Source organism: Silurus meridionalis, chromosome 11 (genome assembly GCF_014805685.1).
Source record: "Silurus meridionalis isolate SWU-2019-XX chromosome 11, ASM1480568v1, whole genome shotgun sequence".
In the NCBI taxonomy this organism is placed as follows: Eukaryota; Metazoa; Chordata; class Actinopteri; order Siluriformes; family Siluridae; genus Silurus; species Silurus meridionalis.
This window is the reverse complement of record NC_060894.1, coordinates 21,853,618-21,876,105: the sequence shown is the minus strand read 5'-3', so window position 1 is coordinate 21,876,105 and position 22,488 is coordinate 21,853,618. Positions and strand designations below refer to the sequence as shown.

The 22,488-nt window shown below is 40.9% G+C and overlaps 1 protein-coding gene across 1 annotated transcript in view; it reads left to right on the top strand.

Annotated features, from left to right (window-relative positions):
* Positions 1-22,488, top strand: part of galt (galactose-1-phosphate uridylyltransferase) — an 85,109-nt gene that overhangs the window by 26,577 nt on the left and 36,044 nt on the right. The gene's annotated exons all lie outside the window — the stretch shown is intronic.

Sequence of the window (22,488 nt, the reverse complement as noted above, 5' to 3'; positions counted from 1 at the left end):
GGATTTCTGTGAGATTCATTTATCCACATGGGAGCAGGATATCTAGAGCAGGAGATCTACCACATCTTTCAACCCATGGAAAGCAGATCTTCATGGAGCTGAGTTTGTGCACGTCGTCATGCTGGAACACGTTTGTGGAAATAGTTTAGGGAAGAATACTTTTTGTCTGTGCAGTGTAATATATAAAGCTAGTGTTTGATAGCTAACATGTTTTTGTGAGTTTTAAAGATTTCAACTAATATTACAAATCATTTAAACTGGAGACTCCTTCTAGAGCACGTTTTTGTAACCTGTTTTTCTGGAGTGTTCTCCAAAGTAATCCCTGCTGTTAGCGTTTACTAGCGAACAGCCCCGTAACTCAGTTTTTCGTAGCGGTCTACAAGGGATCAGGAGGCTTCAGCATGTGACGTCCCAGAGCTGGTAAACTCTTGATAATCTCACCTGGAGCTTAATCATCATAACTCACTTGTGTTTGGGCTGAGTGGCTGCAGGAACGGTGGGAATTGAAGCATGGGAATTAACAAAAAACATCCTGCAATTAGCATAATGGTGGAGAAATTTCTCACGGCTAAGTTAAATTGCTTGGAAAAGTAGTACGGAGCGAGGGGGTTAGACATACTTCATCTGGATGCAGAACGGCAGGTCGGATTATGAAGCATGTGTGCGCTACATAATGTGTGTGGAAGGACGATGAAATTAGAGGTTTGTGCGGTGTTTGTAAAATGAGAATATTACAGCCTGAACATAACAGCGGGACATACCGCGGTTAGGGAGGAGACGATGGTAGTGGTAGTTTTCCCGGTGTGCATTTTATCCACACGTCTGAATTCACCGGTGTGTGTTATCATCAGTGCCTTGTAACCAGTAACACTTCATTCACCTATTAATGACCCACGACACTTCTGAACAAATTTTGGGATTCAAACTAATGTTATGAACACAAGCTAGTTCCTGTTATCATGTTTATGACCAATCATCCGTCCATCTATTCATCCATCCATCCATCCATCCATCCATCAATCCATCCATCCATCCATCCATCCATCCGTACATCCATCCATCCATACATACATACATACATACATACATTATCCATCCATCTATTCAACTATCCATTTATCCAGCCATATGTCCGTCTGTCCATCCATCCATCCATCCATCCATCCATCCATCCATCCATCCATCCATCCATCCATCCATCCATCTATTTATCCAGCCATATGTCCGTCCATCCATCCATCCATCCATCCATCCATCCACCCATCCATCCATCCATCCATCCATCCATTTATCCAGCCATATGTCCGTCCATTCATCCATCCATCCATCCATCCATCCATCCATCCATCCATCCATCCATCTATATATCCATCCATCCATCCATCCATCCATCCATCCATCCATCCATCCATCCATCCATCCATCCATCCTCACTTATTTTATGTGACTGATAAACCAGACAAAACAAATTTCCCAAGTCCTGACTACATCTACCCTTCCTAATTGTTTAATATTAAATGCTATTAATGGAAGCAGCTCTTTGTTGAATTTTTTTATTCAACAAAATTCTTTTTTTTAAATGTTTGCCTTTAATGATGCAGCTCATTCTTTATTTCTGATGTGTGAACTAATATGCCATGGAATCGTTACAATATTAAAACTAATTCATTCATATATATTCATATGCTACAGGTGGAACTCCTTCAGCTTTAGATGCTGTTATACAAAACTGTTATGCACCGATTAATATGACTGTCTTTGAAAAACTAACCTACATTTTCTGGTTTAGAAAGATAACTGTTATCTGTGAATGAGGTTAAAAAGGTCTTTTGGCTTTAAGTAGGTCAGGTTTTTCTTTATGGCCGAAATGCAAAGCTTTGTTCACTCTTACAATTCTGTCTAAAAAACGCAGGGGTTTTTTTCACAGTGGGCATCTCTGTGCAGCTTTTTCACACTTTTTGACTTCCTCCAATCACCATTCGGGAAGTTTCAGCCAGCTGTTACAAAGCATTCGAACTGGAGACTTCTTTCAGTAAGCTGTCCATGTGAAGAATCCTTTATACAGGTTCTCGATGTGAGCTATTATATAAAAAAAAAAATATTATATATCAAAATGGGCATGCTAGTCGCCATGGGCTGCTTTTGCTTTTAAAAATTGCTAATGAAACTATAAAACACGCGAGCTTTGAGGATGGATTTGGACTGTATTTCAACAATCTGCTACAAAGGCTCAGGACCTCCAATTGCATTTAATCACCATCACTTTTGAGTCTGGTTCCTCTCAAGGATTCTTCTTGGTACCATTCCAGGGAGTTTTTCCCTCACTTATTAGGGACAAACTTACAATTATAAGAAACAAACTTATACACTCTTAATTAATGTTTTTATCTCTGTAAAGAATTGAAAATAAACCAACACCATCTGACCAATCAGATTTAAGTTAGCTATTCAATAGCACTGTGTTTTGGAGAGCCTGTGCGATGATCTGACTCGGCTCAAATAAGTAGTAACGGAGCTTCGAGGACTGAGTGCATTATATCACGCTGTTCTGTAATATCGTTCTGATGAGGCCAAGACTGCGCAGATAATTAACCAACAACATGTCGGCTTGTTTAATCTAATTTACATTGCTCTAGATCACTTCAGATCTGTAATTATAGCTTTCTCTCGCATGAATATTGAGTTTCATTGCCACATTTATGCTTCATTGATCATTTTTAAGGCTGTTTAAAATGTCAGTCAAGCATCACGTCTCTTCTTTATCTGTTATGGATTGAGGGTTTCCGTAGGGTCTGAAGAAGAACTACATTTTAGGCTGTAAAAAGTTTCAAAATTGCTGTTCCAGGTCTTAAATCATTTTAAACATGTCTTAATCTTCCGATGTCAGTGTAACGCCGCCTCTCATGCTCATTGAAGTGCTCATGTAGCACATGGCAATGAGTTTTTTTGTCTGTTTGTTCCTGTGTTTGTTGTAGTTCTTTCTTTTCCTGCTTTATGGTTACATATTTCATCAACATGCAACAGCCAATCAGCTTACTGTTTTTGCCATGACTCTCTAAAATGTAAAAGTTTAGTGATTTTTAACTTCAAAAGATTTTATTTAGGGCTCGGTTAAGTCCAGTCGCTAACAACGGATTTGTGTGTGTTTCTGATGTCGTGATACAAGTCTTAAATTTTATTCTTAATAATCTTAAAAAGTCTTACATTTGACTTAAATGTGAAACCCTGGGATTCTAGACTGCAGTGGTGATGTGTGTAAAAGCTTTGGAATCTTCGTTAAGAAAACTGGTGTCTTCATTGAAATGTTTAAGTTCTTAGATTAAAAACTATTCAGGTTGTAGTAAAAGTACTACGAACTACACAAAGTCATTTATGTGATCCAATATTATCCTTCTATACTTTGAATGACTGCGGTGTGTTATAAAATAAAATTACTGCCCTCATTCCGTCCTGTTATTATCATTAAATATTGACTCAGCTCTGAGAACCACTGCATTCCTTAATAATACGCTGTCCAGGACACGACGGATGTGTTTAATTTTACTTTTATGTTTGCTTTAGTTTTTTCTTTTGTTTTTTTGTGTTGCTTTTTTTCGGAGGAGGAGAAAAGGAGGAGAAGTGCAATTTGGCGCCGGTGGGATTGAGGAAAAACCGAGGCAACTCATCTCAATGGCTTCGCCTTCACCCAGGAGTTCCCATTATCACTGAGCTGCTAAGGCTAACTTGGGCTCCATGTAATCTCTCATGTGTGGGCAGCAGAGGGTCAAAAAAAATTTGCTGACCAGCTGGAAGTTTTTCATTCATCTACGCCTTAGAAAAGACTTTTCCTTTTTTCAGTGCCTGTAAAAATAATACGATTATCTAATGTACGTTATCTACACATTGAACTGTGACTAAGGGAAGTAGTAGCTCTGTGGTTAAGACGTTGGATGACTGATTGAAAGGTTGTGGGGTCAAATCCCAGCTCCACCGAGCTGCCACTGCTGGGCCCTTGAGAAAGGCCCCTAACCCTCAACTCAATAAGGACGTCTGCCAAATGCAACAAATGTAAATGACCAATCAAATCAACTTGAATGCTATAAAATTATAATTGCTGCTTCAACTAAATAATTATTTATGAGGTGGAAAAGTATCTTGGTTCCAGAAGTATTATCTATATTTCCACACTATCACCTTCAAATCAGTCCCCTTGCACAGCAATACAGAGCTCCCAGCGTTCTTCTGGAACATGTCCTGGAAGTCTTCTTTTTAAAGCTTCTTGATCTCGGCAACGGTGCAACCTTTGAGCCTCATCTTCTGAAAGAGTCCGCAGGAGTCAAATCCGGGTGGGTGCAGAAACGAGATTGTGTGGATCGTTCTCTGAAGATCATCATGTACAAGTTTCCATTTCGAGCTTGTCAAAGGTCTTCCTGATTTCTCGTTGTCTTCCATCGATGTTTTTCCGCTCTTGAAGCGTGCTCCTGAAACTGCTGCAGTGTCGCCGTATGTCTAACATATGTCATGTCAAACGTCTCTGTGGAAGATTTGCCCAGTTTCATGCAGAATTTCACGTTTGCTTTTTGTTCTAAATTGCTGAAATCATAAACGTGTGAACGCACATGGGTCAGAACCGCACAAGTTACACCATCAGTCTACAAACATTTTAAAACCACCTCGTGTAACAGCAGATGGAGAGTAAATATTATCCAAAAAAAAAGCAAATACCAATCTTTTAGTTAGATGTTTGCAATCTTTTGTCCATATATTGATTAAGACCTTTAGTTGTGCGGTTAAACTTGGATTAATGGATTTTCCTTATTGAATGAAGAGACTTACTGTGTCTCTCATCAGTTGTGAGATCAAGAAGAAAAATCCACTGTATCAAACCAGAATTTCAGTCAGAGCGGATGTTTATATTGAGAACCTATAAGATGTGTTAATCACATTTTAAACTATAATTTGACTTGCAGTCTAAAATAAAATCTTTTCGTATCCAAGATCACTCAGTGTACACCAGTGCATTCCTTAGAAATGGTTTTGGATTTTTTTTTAAACATGCCCGTCTGCTGATCTCCCCATGCGATGGATGCGGTCCATTCTCTCGTGGTGAGTGTGGCTTATATCCCTGCTTGCTTACTAGCAGCTCTTTCACACTCTTGCCTGGCCATGGCCTTTTTTTCCCTTCCTTTGCCGCAATCTGGACCGTTTTGGCCCGAGCTTGTGCTTTTTTCCATGGCAAGATTATTGGCCTGCCATCGCCAGCCATCTGCGCACCTGCAGAGAGAGATTTTGGACCTGCTTTTCCTCTGACCTCTGGGGGAAATTCCCTCTGGGTCCATTTGTTAAAGTTTTAAATCACATTTTTTTGAAAGTTAGGTACTAATTAAGTGTGTTGGATTCTGAAAAAATCAAACGCCTTTAATTTGATTGCGTCTGGTCTCATCATAAAGGAATGTTTGTTGTTGCGAGCGATGCTAGTTACATTTGGCTAACTGACAACTTTAAAATAAGAAGAAGAAGAAAAGTCGTCTCTCTTCCTTTCAGGCAAGCTTGGATTGAGTTTTTTTTTTTTTTGTGCTACATCTCTGTTGCGAACCGACGACCAACTCACAAACCGTTTTTGACAGGGCATGGGGAGTGGTGAAGGCTGAAAGGCACGGTCATGCTGTGCTTCACCGTGGCTCATTGTGCCTCCTTCACACGGGAAACACAGCCATCTTTCATTCCTCTTGAAAGCAGAACGGCCGAAAATCACAGGATGGCTCCAGTTTCGCTCCTCCACACACATACCCCCTCCTAGGATCTTTTTTCCCCCATTAGCATTTTTTCACATTTCTGATAATAAACTCAATGAAACAGTGCCCCAGGATTTTGAGAATGTTTCAGGTTAAATGTCCAGAAATGGACAAATAATCACCAGATGTCTTAATTTAAGAAATAAAACTATATAATTTGAGTTGCAGTTTCACTGATCATTGTGGGTCTGATTTTAATTTTTTCCCTGTGAAATTAAATTCTCAATCTTTTCTTGCGGTGCTTGTTCAGGTCAGTAAACAACACGCTTTGTGGCTTTTACACGGTAATATTGAAAAGTTTTGAGACTATTTTGTAACATGCCAACAGATGGCAGCACAAGGCTGCATGCACAGTCACAGGGAGCACCGACCTTCATACGTCATTGTGCCGAAAGGACATTGTTTTTTTGCAATGTAAAAGCTATGCAACTGGTGCTATTCTGACTACGATTTCATCATTGACAGCGACGAGATCTACAATTGACGTGCTAAACAATTGATGCTTAACAACAACTATGCACCTTGTCACCGAGCTCTCCTCACACGTGAGTTTTTTGCCAGTAACAACATGATCTTACTTTCCCACCCACCCTACTCCCCAGATTCGGCCCCTGCAGACTTCGCCCTCTTCCCGAATTTGTAGATGCAGCTCAAAGGTTGCCATTTTGACACCGTTACGGCGATCCGGCACGTATCGCAAAAGATGCTCGACACGTTCCATAAGAACACTGGGGGCGCTATATTACTGTGCAAGGGGACTGATTTGTAGGAAAAAGTGTGGAAATAAAGTACAATCTTGTAAACAGAGCGAGTCTCCAAACTTTTTAAAACATCATCAAGGCCGTCCACACACATGCATATGAACTGATAGTGTAAAAATGTAGTATATTAATCTACCACAGGTTATGACATCTACTGTATTTTTCTTCTTGTATTGTATGGTGTAGGATAGTGTGTAGTGTTTGACAGAACCTGCTTGTTGGTGAATCAGTAAAGTTGTCGGGAGTGAAGTATTCAGAGGAACAGCGGCAGTATGTGGAGTTAGGATGCTTGGAAAATGTGGCCCTCAGGATTGAAGCCAATTTTCTTCAATGAGTGAATCTGAAGTAGGCCCAAAAGTGTGTTTGTGGGTTTTTTTATTGCAGTTTTAAGCAGTTCTTTCAATATGATTCAACCACCCAATCATTTCCCACCATGCCTCTAAAATAGGAGTGATTATCACTGAGAAGATAAACGCATTTCAAAACATTTCCCCACTGACTGGTCGTTTATTTCGAACAAATTTTTTATTTGACTTGGGACGAATGGATTGTCTCGGAGAGCGAGTCCTGGATCTTGTGTTGGCCACCCATGTGCAGCGTCCTGAAATCTGGGATAGTCTTCGGGCCTTTTTTATTCTTTTATTACGAGTTGTAACAAACGCATATATTCTGTTTTAGATGCAGTACTGGGACACCTGACTTTTGGAAGCCAGACGTGGTTCTTCCCCAAACTGTTGATACACAATCGTATCGGACGTTTTTGGATGCTGTAGCATGAAATTTTCCCTTTACTTGAACTAGGAGACCCAAACTTGTTCCAGCATGACAATACTCCTTTGCACAAAGCCAGCTCCATGAACATCTGCTTTACATGGGTTAGAGTGGAAGATTATTATATATTATATATTTACATTTATAGCATCTGGTAGACAGTCCAGAGAGTCAAGAGCGAATCTGAGCAGAGCAGTTGAGTGTTAAGGGCCTTGCTCAAGTTTGCTGGTGCTGGGATTTTGAGCTTGTGATCCAAAGCCTTAACGACTGAGCTACCACTTCCCATTTAAAAATCGCTTAAATGGCCTGCTACAGAGCTCTGATCTTAACCATACTGAACACCTTTGGGGTTATGGTAAACGCTGACTGCACCCCAGGCCTCCTCACCTTCTCACCTACACCAGTACCTGACTTTACTAACACACTTGTGGCTGAATGAATCTCCACAAATCTCCACAGAATCTAGTAAAACATCTTCCCAGAAGAGTGGAGGTTATTATAACAACAAATGGGGACTAATTTCCACAAATTGATTCTCCCCAATCTGATTAATGTTTAGGTAAAATGGCATATATGGATGAGCGAGTTTGAAAAATGGCCATTCCAAGGCAAAAACAGAGCTACAAGCCTGATTGTAGAACCTTCAGCCCTCCAAAAGTGAAGTAATATTCCTGCCTTATGCTTAGTATTCCTGGGATTTGAGAAAAAAAAAAAAAAATGTTTTAATGGATTATCTGACCTCGCAATGGTTACAGCATCCTCCAGACTTTATTCACAGTGAAATGCTTATTATAAAATGCTAATCGGATGTACGCTGCAATTGCATTTCCTGTGTATGTGTGTGTGTGTGTGTGTGTGTGTGTGTGTGTGTGTGTGTGTGTGTGTGTGTGTGCGTGCGAGTAATATAAATTTAACTGCAAAACATATATTTACAATTGCACTTGGCTTCCATTAAATTAAAATGCAAATGCAAAAGTCCATCCGTCATTTAATTTTCAGCGTCAGTCTGCCTTAAAAAAAAGACCAGTTCTTACATTCGCACTTGTGCTTTCTCGTCCTCGTGCGCGTAAAATGCACGTGCCATCCCATTTACGTTTTTGCAGCCAGAAAGGTGCGTCCATCAATCAAACGCTGTGGGTGGGATTTTTTTTTTACTTAGTTTTCAATCAAAAATGTCAATCAAAGCTAAAAAATCAATATCTCTTTTAACGATCGCGATCATATCATAGGCTTTAAATACGAGGTGGTATCAAAAAGTGAGTTTACCACGTTGGTTCCTTTGGACTTCGCCCTCTTCACAAACAGATCCAGCTCAAAGGTTGCCGCTTTGACATTGCGGAGATCCGGCAGCAAACACACTGCCAAATTAAGGCTTCCAGGACACATTCCAGAAGAACGCGGGGAGCTCTGTATTGCTGTGCAAGGAGACTATTTTGAAGGAGATTGTGTGGCAACGTAGATAAACAAAGTACTTTCTTGTAAAGTGCACGTTTCAGCTCTCTTTAACTTTGACATTTTTTGGTGTTTTTTCTCACAGGTTTCTGTTAAAAAGTTTGAGAGAGTTCACTCGTTGACCAGAAGCTGTCATGTGGCTATAAATAGCATCTTATTGAAAGATGAGAGGGAAAAGTCTGGTATATATTGCTGGGATTTGAATTAGCACAGTATTGTACTTGTGAATATCCTAGCAGTGTGTGTGGAGGAAAGAGTCATGGGAAGGACGGCTGTAATGACTGCTGCAGGGGTGACTCTGCAGGTTAATGAGCATTTTAATGCCACCGATAGAAGACATAACCCTCTGCTTTAATCTGAGGAGACGAGGCCATTCTGCCTCTCATTTTCCTCCATGTAGGAAGCTTTGAAAAAATCTGTAGAGTTTCACCTTCTGTATAGACTTGCAACACATGCACAGGGCTTGGGAGGCAATACTGGAATGGAGAAAAGTATTTTATGGCACAACTAAGTAATTCATTAAGGGAAAATCCTTGTAGGTTCTTTATTGTGGCTATTCTGTCACACACTTTGTCTTTATTGTGTTTGGAGTACGGCGGCAAGTGACAGCTTAATGTGAAGTATCTCCATCTGCACGAGTTAAGGGAGAGAAAGGAAGAAACGCTCTTTCTTTTGCTGAGCGACTAAGATGCATACTAAAGAAGAGTTCAAGGTCAAAAGCGCTATTTATGTGCAGGCGTGTTGTTTCAGAGTCTACCATTACTGCTGACAATCTGTGCTTCAGCCACGGGTCTGTATGAGACATAGCTTATTAACAGAATTCATTCACTAATAATGTGAACAATAAGAATAGAAATTGATTAAACCCAGGGTGTGGGGGTTTAGTTTGAGGGTTGAATAGAGGGTTGGAGGATTGGTTGGGGGAGTGTTGGGGAATTGGGGTGAGGGTTGGAGGCATGTTGGGGAGTGTTGGGGATGGGTGTGGGGTGTTGGGTGATTGGTGTTATTGTTGGGGAGTGTTAAGGGTTGAGGAGTGTTGGGGTTTGGTGTGAGGGTGGGGAAGTGTTGGGTGATTGGTGTGAGTGTTAGGGGTGTGTTGGGGATTGGTGTGAGGGTTGAGGAGTGTTGTGGGCTTGGTGTGAGGTTGGGGAAGTGTTGGAGGATTGGTGTAAGTGTTTGGGGGTGTTGGAGGATTGGTGTGAGTGTTGGGGGCATGTTGTGGGATTGGTGTGATTGTTGAGGATTGTGTTGGGGATTGGTGTGAGGTTGGGGAGTGTTGGGGATTAGTGTAAGGTTGGGGTAGTGTTGGAGGATTGGTGTGAGTGTTGGATGATTGGTGTGAGGTTTGGGTGGAGTGTTGGGGATTGGTGTGAGGGTGGGGAGTGTTGGGGATTGGTTTCAGGTTGGGGAGTTTTGGGGATTGGATTGAGGTTGGGGAGTGTTGGGGAATTGGTTTGAGGTTGGGGAAGTGTTGGGGATTGGTTTAAGATTTGAGGTTGGGGAGTGTTGAGGATTGGTTTGAGGTTTGAGGTTAGGGGAGTGTTGGGGGATTGGTTTGAGGTTTGAGGTTGGGGAAGTGTTGGGGGATTGGTTTGAGGGGGGATTACAATTTTAATTGTATTAAATTTACATGTTTTGATTTCTGCAGAGCGTGTAATAAAAGTACACTTGGACACGTGTGTATTTTGGCTGTGGAGATTTGCCCAATCCCTCTCAAGATTGCTTGGTGGTTACGATATTGGTCTTCTGATTGGAAGGTCATGAGTTCAAATACCAGCAACACCAAGCTGCCACTGCTGGGCCTTTGAGCAAGGCCCTTGTTGTATATGTGAGATGACTGTATGTTGCTCTGAATAAGGGCGTTCGCCAAATGCTCAAACTGTAAATGGGTACATCTGAGTATTTAAGGGTTAAGGGCGTGGCTCACAGGCTTTGTAGGAGCTTGATGGTGCTGGAAACCTTCTGCTCAGTAGGAACAATCTCACCTGCCTACCATCACTGAGCACAGGACTTACCTTTAAGATCTCTTTTTCCATATCACATTCTCTCCATCTGCAATATGTATCACCAATGCACGTGAATGAATCTGGCATGGGGGCTTCTCTGCAGGAAAAAAGCCATTTAATGTGGAATAGATGAGCTGTGCTGCCACATAATAGTTAATGATCTATTTTAAGGTGTGCAATCAATTTGTGAAGGTCTTCAAAGTCATTAAAGGGAATTTGAGCATAATTTAAATTAACGCTATTTTTCCCTCTCTTTCAGTGGCCTACATCTTTTTTTTTTCTCCTGGAGTCTTCTAGATGCCATCTGAAAGTATTCATTACATACCGTTTCGCTTTCTAATGAATCATTTATAACCAGTTACTTCTGTCTTTCATGTGCTAAAGAGCAGAGCAAAAAAAAACCAGATCCGCCGCTATTTACTTTAGTTACTTGCGCAATTACGATGTTCGAGATGTTCGCAGCTTCATCCTAACGTGTCAGAGTGCTCTATGAGAGCCGTGCTCGATGAGGATGACACTTTTTAAGGCCTAATCAGATTGGTTATGATCCATTAGTCAGATGGAGTCGAGTTCTCCATGTGTTTCCTAAAGACGTCTGTAGAATATTAACTCAGTGAGGTAATAGAACGCAGCGGGAGTTCTCCGCCAAAAGCTCGTTAACAAAGCTATTTTATTTTCCTCTTTGTAAGAGATCCCAACCCCTCCCAAAACACACACACACACACACACACACACACACACACACACACACACACACACACAAGGTGTTGTGATAATTATAACGCAGTGTTTTATTGCAATTACGACATGGTGTTCATGTGGAGAAGAACAGGTGCTTAAAATAACAGCCTTGTACAATGATCACGAGCGAGGACCAAACAAGTCCATCCTGCTGGAGCAAATAATAAAAACAAGAGAAATGTGTCTGAGACTTATTGGAATTCAGACCCAGGCTTTTATTTAGAATGAATTCTTGACACAAGTGTTGATAAAATATCTGGGCTTCGTCCTCTCACAATAATTTCGGGAAAAATTTCAATTTCTCAACACGACCTTCAGGAAGGAAATGTACACTGTGTAGCCTCATTACGACGTAACCTCGGTCTGGATGTCATGATTGCTGACGCCACTTGAACTGTCTGGCTGGGATGTGGGTGTGCTCAGGGATCTGAAACGTTCTAAATATTCATTTAACCTTTCTGGCCTTTTTTAAAGTTGCAGAATTTCAGAATTATTGGCACCCTTGAGAAAGAGGAAGAAAACTGTACTTCATATTAACAATGAGAAACATATTTACTATTAATCTCATTCTGGAATGTCTAACAAGCTTAGAGAACTTGGAGAAAAATCTTGGACCACTTCTTCCACCATCACTAAAGGCAGAATATCTCAAGCTGCTTTGGTTTATTTATATAAACACCATCTTGGTGGAAAAACATAGTGTTGTGTTTGTCCTTCAACCATTTGTGTGTTGATTTCGATGGTTGTTTGTGTTCATTATCTGGTCAAATTTATTCACCTGTGGCCGAGTCATAACCTCTTGCCACAGCCAAACAATGTTTGGGGCTGAAAAATGCAGAATTCATGATGCCATCAGATTTAACGAAATCCCATGACCACCAGGTGCAAAAAAACATTGACAAAGGATGAACAATCGTGCGCTATATTTGTTTTTTGGTCTTTTTTGTTTACGTCAGGAGTGTTTGAGTTTAGTCAAGAATAGTTTCATCTCGAAGACAATCTACCTCATGAACAGTGAAATACTTCTTCTTCTTTTTTCATTAGGGGTGCCCCAGAGGATCCTCCTCCTCCACCTTTTTCTTTACCTCCATCCTCAGCATTCTTCTACTGATTTACCCGCTTTAAACATGACCAAACCATCTCAATCGCATCTCTCTCACCGTGTCTCCAAAACTTCCATTGAGCTGTGCCTCTACTAAACAAATTTCTAATCCTGTCAATCCTCGTCGCTCCCAATGAAAACCACAGCATCTTCAACTCAGTTTCACCTTCTGTCTTTTTGTCAATTTCTGTGCAATACCACGTTTGGGAGGTTGAAGGAACTTGACATAGGGTTACTGATTAAAAGGTTGTGGGTTCGAGGCTTGTAACCCTCTGTCACTGCGACACCTTGTAAGTGCGAACATACTTGCAAATTCCGTCTAAGGTGCCAATAATTCTGATCCTTGCTGTATGTTTTTGACTCCCTGCTCAATTTACAGTAACTGTTCCTTTCAATTCTCTGTCCTTGATGAGTCCATTCGAGTAAAAGTGCCTTGTTGAGTGTATAAAAGTTAATGTAGAAATGAATTGGTAACATATGAACAAACAGGTGCACTTGAACACGTTATTCCCCGAGTTGTCGTAGGACGTCTGGAATTTGAAAAGAACCTTTTTAAAGCATTTCAGTACATGGGTGATGATGTGTCTTTGTTTAGGGCCTGTTTTCTCGTTTCATAACGAATGTAGAACATTAAGAGCCTGCAGCACTGCTGAGGAACACGATAAACGCTCTCTGTGCTCTACAAAAACACAATAATAATAATAAAACATTGAAACGGCCGGACTGTCAAACATGGCGGAAAGTTGATCTCTGCCACTTGTGTAAACGAGACACCTAATGGTTTGGATGAAAATCCTGTGAGAAGTTACAGCCTGCATCTGCGCCTGGCATGAGAATAAAGCCGGCTCTTTTTATAGCGGCGTGATGAGTTAATCATATGCTCTCACGTGTCCACTTCCAGTGCTCCTCATGGCTCTGTCTGAAAAGGGCACCTGGGACATGTCTTGTGATGATAATGACAGCATCGGCTCAGCCTTCTGCTTTTATTTTTGCTTCTTCTTTTTTAGCTCATCCCTCTTTTCCATACCAGATCATGGAGGATGGGAGGAAAATGAAGAAATAAGGTCATGTGTGAATGTGAATGTCATTTCTAAGAGGAGGTGGAAGTTCGATTCGAGTGAGCTCCTCGTGCTGAGCCTCTAATAAGAAGAAGAGGCCTCTGGTGCGACTTTGTCAGCTGGGCTAATCGCAGATGACTGTGACTCGGTGTTATGAGGACGACCGGCTCGGTAAACGGCGGACGTCGAAGAAAGGAGGCGTACGGGCCGATTTGCTCTTCTGCTTTCACGCTGTGACTGTAAAGGAGGGTCTGATTGCACAAAATCCCCGATAATGTCTGGGTGTGTGGAGGGAGGGAGTGTGTGCACCAGTGCAGTGGTTGATTTTACGGTGGAAAATAACCTCAAGGCAATTCTCCTTTTGGCACCTTTTCAGATTGTACCTGTCACAATGCTTTATTTTCCTTTCTCTGGAAAGGGTGGTCTATGGATGAATTTTAGCAGATTTTTGTATTTATTTAATAGGTTTTTTCTTTTTTACGGCCATCGCAAAGGATTTTTGAGGGTTTCCATAAGGGCAATGAGGCTTCAAGTTCTTCTATTTGCATTTGCAAGGAACCGGTATTAGTTATGACGACCGGATGCCTTGCGTGATGGATTCTGAAGTTACTTAGGCATAAAGGATTCATTTAAACTCTAAGGTTTATTTCCATGTCATCAAATGTGGATCTTTTTTTTCGGCTTTTCTGCTGACCAATCACTGAGCTTTCTCTGAGTTTCTGCGTTTTGTTTTTTATTTTTTATACAAGTAGAAGTACATTACTAATGAAACAGCTTATTTTTTAATAGATTGGTCTTAGTCTTGCCTTGAGAAAAAAAACAGGAGACCACATTTTCTTTTCCAGCATTTTTGAACGAGGCTATAATCCAAACGCATTACATACAGCCACTGAGAACCGGGAGATGATTTTATTCAGGCATTTTTTCCTCTGTAAAAAAATATAATTTCTTCATGGGTCTGTTTCTTTTCATTATTTTTTTTGTTTTTGTTTTATATATGTGTCATCGGCGCTACAGCCAAACAGCGAATCAGTAATTGTAAAAAAGTTTAAAAGTTAGAGCACTATTACTTGTGCGTAGTTCATTACTGCATTTTTACTTACGGTTTCCCTGAGGATTTGAATTTAACGCAGATTGTGTGTTTTCCTGCGAAATCTACAGGAGAGAAAACACAAAAGTATAAACGGTTTATAAAAACCTTAATAACTGGTTTGGACTGCTTTGGTTGACCTTTCCTCAAGATGTGCAGCTTCTCTTGGAAAGTCTGGGTGTAAACATCCTTGTGAGTGTATCTGCGATCAAAACGATTTCTTCTGGAATGGAAAAACATCTATTAAATCCACATAAATATATTTAAACAGACGCGCTCTCTGACCGTCCAATCAGAGGACGTGGAAATGCAGACATCATCGAATGGCCTTCCAGTGGGGCTCGAAATAAGAATGTCACAATCTGATTGGTTACAGCAGCAGCTTCATGTATGACGGATTTGAAGCTACCAAGAACCCATGCTGTTTATTTCTGAGGGCCTTATGGCATAATTTGATGTGACGGCTGAAATCTGATTGGATAGAAACTTGGTCCAACCTGGTCGTTATGTCTGAGTTCTGAAAATTGTTGTGTGCTGAGCCTCCATACTTTGGAGACAACTTGCTTTACTATGAGATGTTCCAAGCAATGTTTGATTTTTACTAAGCTCAAACACACCTGGAAGCGATAATTAGAAGGAAAGAAGGTCAACTTCAACTGAATCGAGCACTGGAGATAAAAAGATTTGAGAAACTGGGACTTCCAGACATTTCTGGGAAGAACTGCATTTCTGAGCACTGCTGTATTTTCATGTTAAAAAAAATCATGTTCTGAAGTTGGAGTTACTAAGAAATGTTAAGCTTAATTGCTTTTAGAGAGTCACACACTACCACAAATATTGACCATGTGAGTGAAAAGCTGGCAAAATTCGCTCCCTCATTGTTCCACAGTTATTACATGGCCACTTGCCAGTTTCTGACTGAAAGACGCAAACACAATCGTGCTGCTCTCTATATTTGTTTGTTTCCTCTGGTTTTAATCAGCACAGCCCATGTGTTCATTAGTGGAAAATGTGTGCATATGCATGCGTGTGAGCAGATCGAAATACTGCCATTGGTTTTTGGGGCAAACCTCAACATCAACACCAAGAGGCAATTGAAACCCACCAGGCTGTTTACTGGGGAACATGTGCCAAGTTGGAGTAAATATCCCTTTTCATGTTAACCAGGTGTTTCTCTCTTTCACATGCAAATTAGATCCTGCAGGGTTGCACATGCCAGGTGTGAATGCACCTCTGGAAGCTTTAAGATGGGACAGGGCATCGGAACAAAGGTCCAGCAAAAAGTCAACAGGGCAGGATGTTTTTTTTTCTCCTGTGGATATTCAGATATAAGACTTACTGTGGTCTTCATTTGAATGACAATACATTCATATTTGTTCAGGTAATTTCATAAAAAAGTCATTTGTAGTGCCAACATCTGGCAACAGCAAGGTACTGAACAGCACGAGTCCAACAGATGTGCAAAAAGCGATCAACACTGGTTGGTATTCTATAAAAAAAAGATGACAGATTCTACAGAAAGTCATCTTTTCGAAGTGTGTCATGCACCTTCTAACATGCGATTTGCGCCGGATCTCCGCAACGGTGTCAAAACGGCGACGTTTGAGCCGGATCTTCATCTCTGGGAAGAAGGCGAAGTCCGCAGGAGCCAAATCTGGTGATTAGGGTGGGTGCAGAAGTGAGATCATGTTGTTTCCGGTTAAAAACACACGTATGAGGTGAGCTCAGTGACAGATTTGCCCAATTTCACGCAGAATTTCACATTTGCTGTTTGTTCCATCTTGCTGTCTGTGATGAATTTCTTTTAACGCACGAGTGCAGAATAGCACCAGTCGCACAGGTCAATGTCTTTTGGAAGGCTGACCTATGAAGTTCGGTGCTCCATGTCACTGTGCGTGCAGTCTTGTGCTGCCATCTATTGGTGTGTTGCGAAACTAGTCTCGAAACCTGATTGATACCACCTCATTTTTTAAATGAACCTTCTTGAAAAACTCGCCATATTTCTAGTGAAAGCAACCAGAGGTGGTGGAATTGATCAGACCTCCTATTTGAAAGAATTCAGTAGTAGATTGTTTGTAGGAGAGGGTGATATTGGTTAGAATACAGGATGGGGGTTTGGGGTTGGTCAAACTCTCGGTATTCGGTATTGGGCTTGATCAGATATTTTGTAGGCATGACCAGAATTGGTCAGACTTTCTATGGGAGAGGGTGAGATCGGTTGGAGATCGACTGGAAGGGATGGTATAGGTCAGACTTTCTGTGAGAGGTGTGGGGATTAACCAGACTTTTTATAGGAGAAGATGGGATTGGTCAATGATTTCTGAACAATTCTATAGAGGGAGCGATTCTATTTGGTCAGACTCCGGTGGAAGCGATTGTAAATAGTCAGATTTAAAGGAGCGAGTCAGGATTAATTTGACTTTTAATTTGAGGTGGAAGTGAGCTGGATTAACAAGACTTGCATTGGAAGAAGTTCATTGGATTGGCTAATGTTCCAGAAGAAGCTAGCATGCTTGGTCAGATGCCGTATTCGTCTTAACTGGAAACTCGGAATTGCCTTACTTTATTGTGTTCAGTCTACAAATTAATTTAAAAAAGGCTATTTTCATGACCTAGCAACAAGCTAGCCATCTTACGAGGTGGTATCAAAATCAAAAAGTTTCGAAACTAGCGGTGCTAACTGGTGCTATTCTAATAATCTCAGTTAGAACAAAGAGCAAATGTTAAATCCTGCGAAAAACTGGGCAAATCTTCCACAGAGACGTTTGACATGACATACATTTGACATACGGTGCTTCAAGAGCGGAAGAACATCGACGAACACGACGAGAAATCAAGAAGACCTTCCACGAGCGTGACCCCCGAAAATGTCAGCAAACCTTTGCCGACTCGTGCGTGATGATCATCAGAGAACAATCCATACGATATTACTTCCGCATCCACACTAATCACCTGATTCAGCTCCTGCAGACTTCGCCCTCTTTCAGAAGATGAAGATCCATCTCTAAGGTCACTGTTCCAAAAACTTCCCGGACACATTCCTGGAGCGCTGTGCAATGGGACTATTTTAAAGGTGATCGTGTATAAACAGAGATAAAATTATGTACTGTTTTTATAAACAGAGCTCGCTGCGAAACTTTTTTGATACAACCTCGTATGTTAGTGATATTAGTGTTGATATTAGTGATGTGTTTACTTTCTCTCACTACACTCGCATTAAGAATCACATCTTGAGCTGTAATTGCTTGCTCACACCCCGACTCCATGCATTCTTCATGTCCTGTAAACTGCCTATCAACGATTTAAACGATTTCTGATATGAGCTCTGCAACAGATTTAGCTGAAGATTTTCTACAGCGAATGCATTTGGTGAAGGTTTTCATCCATGTCATTTTACCATCATTTCATTCCTACTGACCAGGTCTTTTTAGTCATATTACTCATTTTAGTTCCATTTCGCCGTGAGACATCTTGTTGACTGAGCGAAATTGTATTCTCTCATTCCCCGAGACCTGCCTTTCCTCTGAGACCACTCATCCACTCAGAGCACCGTTTTAACATAGGCACTTTTCCACCTGTTGCGAACGTCTTCGATCTCCATCTTTGTTAGACGATCGATGAAGCTGCTAACCAACCATTTTCCTGCCTACTCCTGTCCGACTGAAAGAAAACGCTCGCTGTCTTTCTCAATGAGCTGGAATTAGGATCTTTACTTTCTTGACCTTCCGTGCTCTCACTGCTGAGAGAAAAGAAAGTGTTATAAACCGGTCTTCTTTTTACTTTTGCGGCCGTTTAGAGCCACTGTTTTTCTGCAAGGCATCTCACACACACACACACACACACACACACACACACACACACACACACACACACACACGAGATAATGACGTTGTAAAAAGTATTTAGTCTTTTTGTCGACAGCTGCGTGAGGCTATTTTGCATTTTCCCGTTCTTTATTCATTTAGTCGGCGTACTTACTTTTACAGTTTACAAAAAAAAAATAAACGTTCTCCAAACTAAGTGTAGCACTTTTTAATGGACTCCGAGCGCAGCAAGATGAATTTTATGGTGGGAGTCAGAGACATTGAGTAAAGAGACATCAGGATGGAAAGGGCGCTGCAATGAAACAAATGCCCATGGCATCCCAGATCACAGCTGGAACTTGATGTAAGCGGTGTATCATTCATTATGTAACTCAACCAGCGAGCTATAGATGTTTGAGCCCTGAGAAATTTGAATTCAAACTCTAGTGCTCATGTTCATTTGAGGGCCAGGAGATCAGGAGCTGGAACATGTGGTCAAATATGCCACATTGCCTGGTACTATGAATAATGGAACAGTTTGCATTTAAATGCTGGTGCTGTTTTTATCTGTTCATTCATAGTCTATGATGTTTTATTGATTTCGCATCGTTGTGGGGAAAAAAGCACTCTTCTGTTTATTTCTCTCAGGCACAGTGTATAGTTTTATATTTATAACTTTTTAGCCTTTGAATAGAGAACTTAAAATGTAAGGAGTAAAACACAGTGGTGGAACATAAACAATGATTGGAGTGTTTTTTCAGTGTTTTATTTCTCTTATACCACATTGTAAACATTTCCTATTGACCTCTCTTGGGTTTTTTACTTGTAAGTTTTTAATATTTTAAACGAGCTTTGGCCCACAAAAGACGTTGGCATGTCTGCATCATGTTCACGCATGACTTCTTCTTTGCATGATACAGATTTAACCTGCACTTGTGGATGACACTGTGAACTGCATTCACGGACTATGATTTCTGGAGCTGTTAATGAGCCCATACAGTGATTTCCATTACAGAATCATGTCCCTTGTGTTCAAACTTTTCATGATATTATGTGCTGTAACTCATGAGATATTCAGTCTTCGCAATTTCATGTCGAGGAACATTGTTCTGAAATCGTTCCTCAGTCGGTGATCGGTGAAGCTCCGCCTCTCTTTACTAAGATGCACTATTTATATTTGGAAATCTTACTGGCCTGCTCAATTAACCTCATTAGTCTTTTTGTAACACTTTCCATCCTTTTGTGTCTCTGTTGCAACCATTTTGAGACGTGTTGCAGACGTGGAATTTAAAATGACCTTGTTTTTCCTTCAAAATGGTACATTTCTGCATTCTCAAAATGTGACATATTTGATTTGCAAATCATTGCATCCTGTTTTTATTTCCATTTGACACCCAACTTATTAACAGAATAAGGATTATTTTATACCATATTGATCCAGGAATACTGTCAGATCTGCTGTTACAGGAAATGAGTCAATGCTGCTTCCATATCATCAATGATATAATTGAATAAAGGAATGATATGTCCTGCTCCCAATCAGCAGGTCATCTTTTTCCTTTGTGTTTTATTTTGTCGGCTAAATGCAGTGCCGTCAAACAAATAAGGATGACACTGTATAAGGATTTACTTTGGCTTTGTTCTTTATGCAAATCACGGTTCTGACCGATTTGCAGTCTATTGAGGTTGCCTCTCAAGAGAATTCTCATCCCTGATGTCAGACTCTCCCACTTTCTTTTATCCGTCATTGTCTGCGGTTTATTAAAATATTAATGTCCGTGCATGTTATGGAAATTGCGCAGAACAAAAGTGTGATATGACAGGAAGCCGTAATCAGCACGTTAACACTCAGTCCGAAGTAATCAGCAACATCTCAGCGTGTCGCGTCATACCTTTTTTGTTCCTTGCAAATGGAACCTCGTTTTTCCATTTTAAAATCCCCCTGGACTCTAATTTGCATCCCTTGCCAAACTCATCAAGGCTTACTCCTCTTCCCACATCGTCCTCGCACCCATACAAAAAGGCCGTGCAGCTTTGTATATTAAATGCTAAATAAATAGAGGCTTTTTTTTTTTTTTTTTTTTAACAGAGATTCCAAGTCCAGACACGCATTTAACCCCAAGTGAAAATGAATGACAAATACCGAAGCGCCAGCCAAAAGCAAATGCCTGCAAGCCTGAGCTGTCTGCGTGAGCATATCGCCTTGGGTTGTTTGAACCTTTGTGATCAAAGCCGACGTCGGTTTCTTAAGGATTTCTCCAGTGTCGCCGTCTTCAACTCGCGGCATGCGCGCCCGCAGAGGCTGGGTCTCCTATAAGAAAACGGTGGCTGGGAAAAACAGTGTGTGGTTTGCAGGAAAGCATATGAGGGAAGAGAGGAAGATCTGGAGATTAGAAATGCGCAAACCCCCGCAGAGATCAACGAATCAGTTCTGCTCAGTTGATGGAGAATTTTGCTTTCCTTGTGTGTTGGCGTTTTGAAGCCTGGCCCAAAAAAACTAAAGCCAGGATTTTTTCACAAACCAGCAAGCGAGCAAGCACACACACACACACACACACACACACACACCACAAGCTGTTGTCGAAGTAGAGACCTGTCACTGCTACTCATATTCAGCCTTTCCAAACATTTGGCTGGAGCTTGATTGGGTTGAAGTATTGTTTATAGCAAAGGTCTCTTAGACTCCACGCTCTCATAGCATGACCTGTTTGACAGTGTTTGACTGCATTCCTAAATCTGTTTATGCTCCAGCTGTCGCTCTGCAATGTTGTGTATATTATTGTTGGTCAATTTAATGCATTGATGCAATATTTTTGTGTTTTTTTGGTTTGCTCCACATTGCTGGTGAGGTTTTTATGTTGTATCTTTTATTTATTAATGTGCATTTTCGAAATAATAAAAAAAGACATGTGTCAGCAGGTAGTATTTGGATTGCTGGCTGTACATGTTCTTCCTGTGTGGGTTTCCTCAGGGTAATCTGGTTCTCTTATATACTGTGTATACACTGAAAACCTTCAGATGGGGTTTTTAAATTGGCCGTGAGTGTGGATAATTGGGCGTATTTGTGTGTGCATGGCGCCTTGGCATGGTGTTGTGTCCAGTCCTCTGATATGCACTTTGCACTCAGTGGTGTTTAAATAAAAAAATATATACCTGATAAAAAACCTGAAACAGTCACTTGCCTCAACTCAACATAATGGCCAACTCTAGAGGCTCATGGTCCGGGATCACTATAAAGGAATAGTGGAATAGTTCATCATCTAGCATTGGTTGGTGCAAGAGGATTGTCAGCAACTGTAACTTTTAAAAGTGGTCCAAACCTTAACAATAATGCCGTCGTAACGTAAAATATCGTAAGTTGAGACATGGATTAACTTACCCAGGAAACTGTATATATGTATGTGGCAGTTTTGGGCTTTGAAACACCACATAAGCAGAAAATAATACGTGCTCTATCACTGAAACAACTGAACTCTGTCGACGTCTGGTGAGAGCAAGGAATCTCACAAGGCAGAAGATGTGTAGATCCTTTCAGGGTCCCAACGTATCCTATCGTACCGCATGTATGCTGCCACGTTCGCCTGCTGTGTGGAACTTAAAATATTTGTACAGTTTTGTCGTATCTATATCGTCATTGCAAGATCAGTCGTAACTCAGGAAGTACCTGTATTTATATCTGTAATTGGATTTAAACCTGAATTGGGCGTGGTCTAAATCGGAGGAAGGAATAGTGAATGAATGATTTGTGCTTCTGACAGTTTGTCAAACACCGCTACATTATTGAGGTTCAGAATGAAGACGTTCATGGGATTATATACTATTATATGCTACTTGATTTTCTTTCCCAAAATTTTAACAAATGTTGTGGCCCAGTTTACACCAGTGCAACTCTGACCAGGCAGGTACGAAGGATCGCCACATGATCCTATT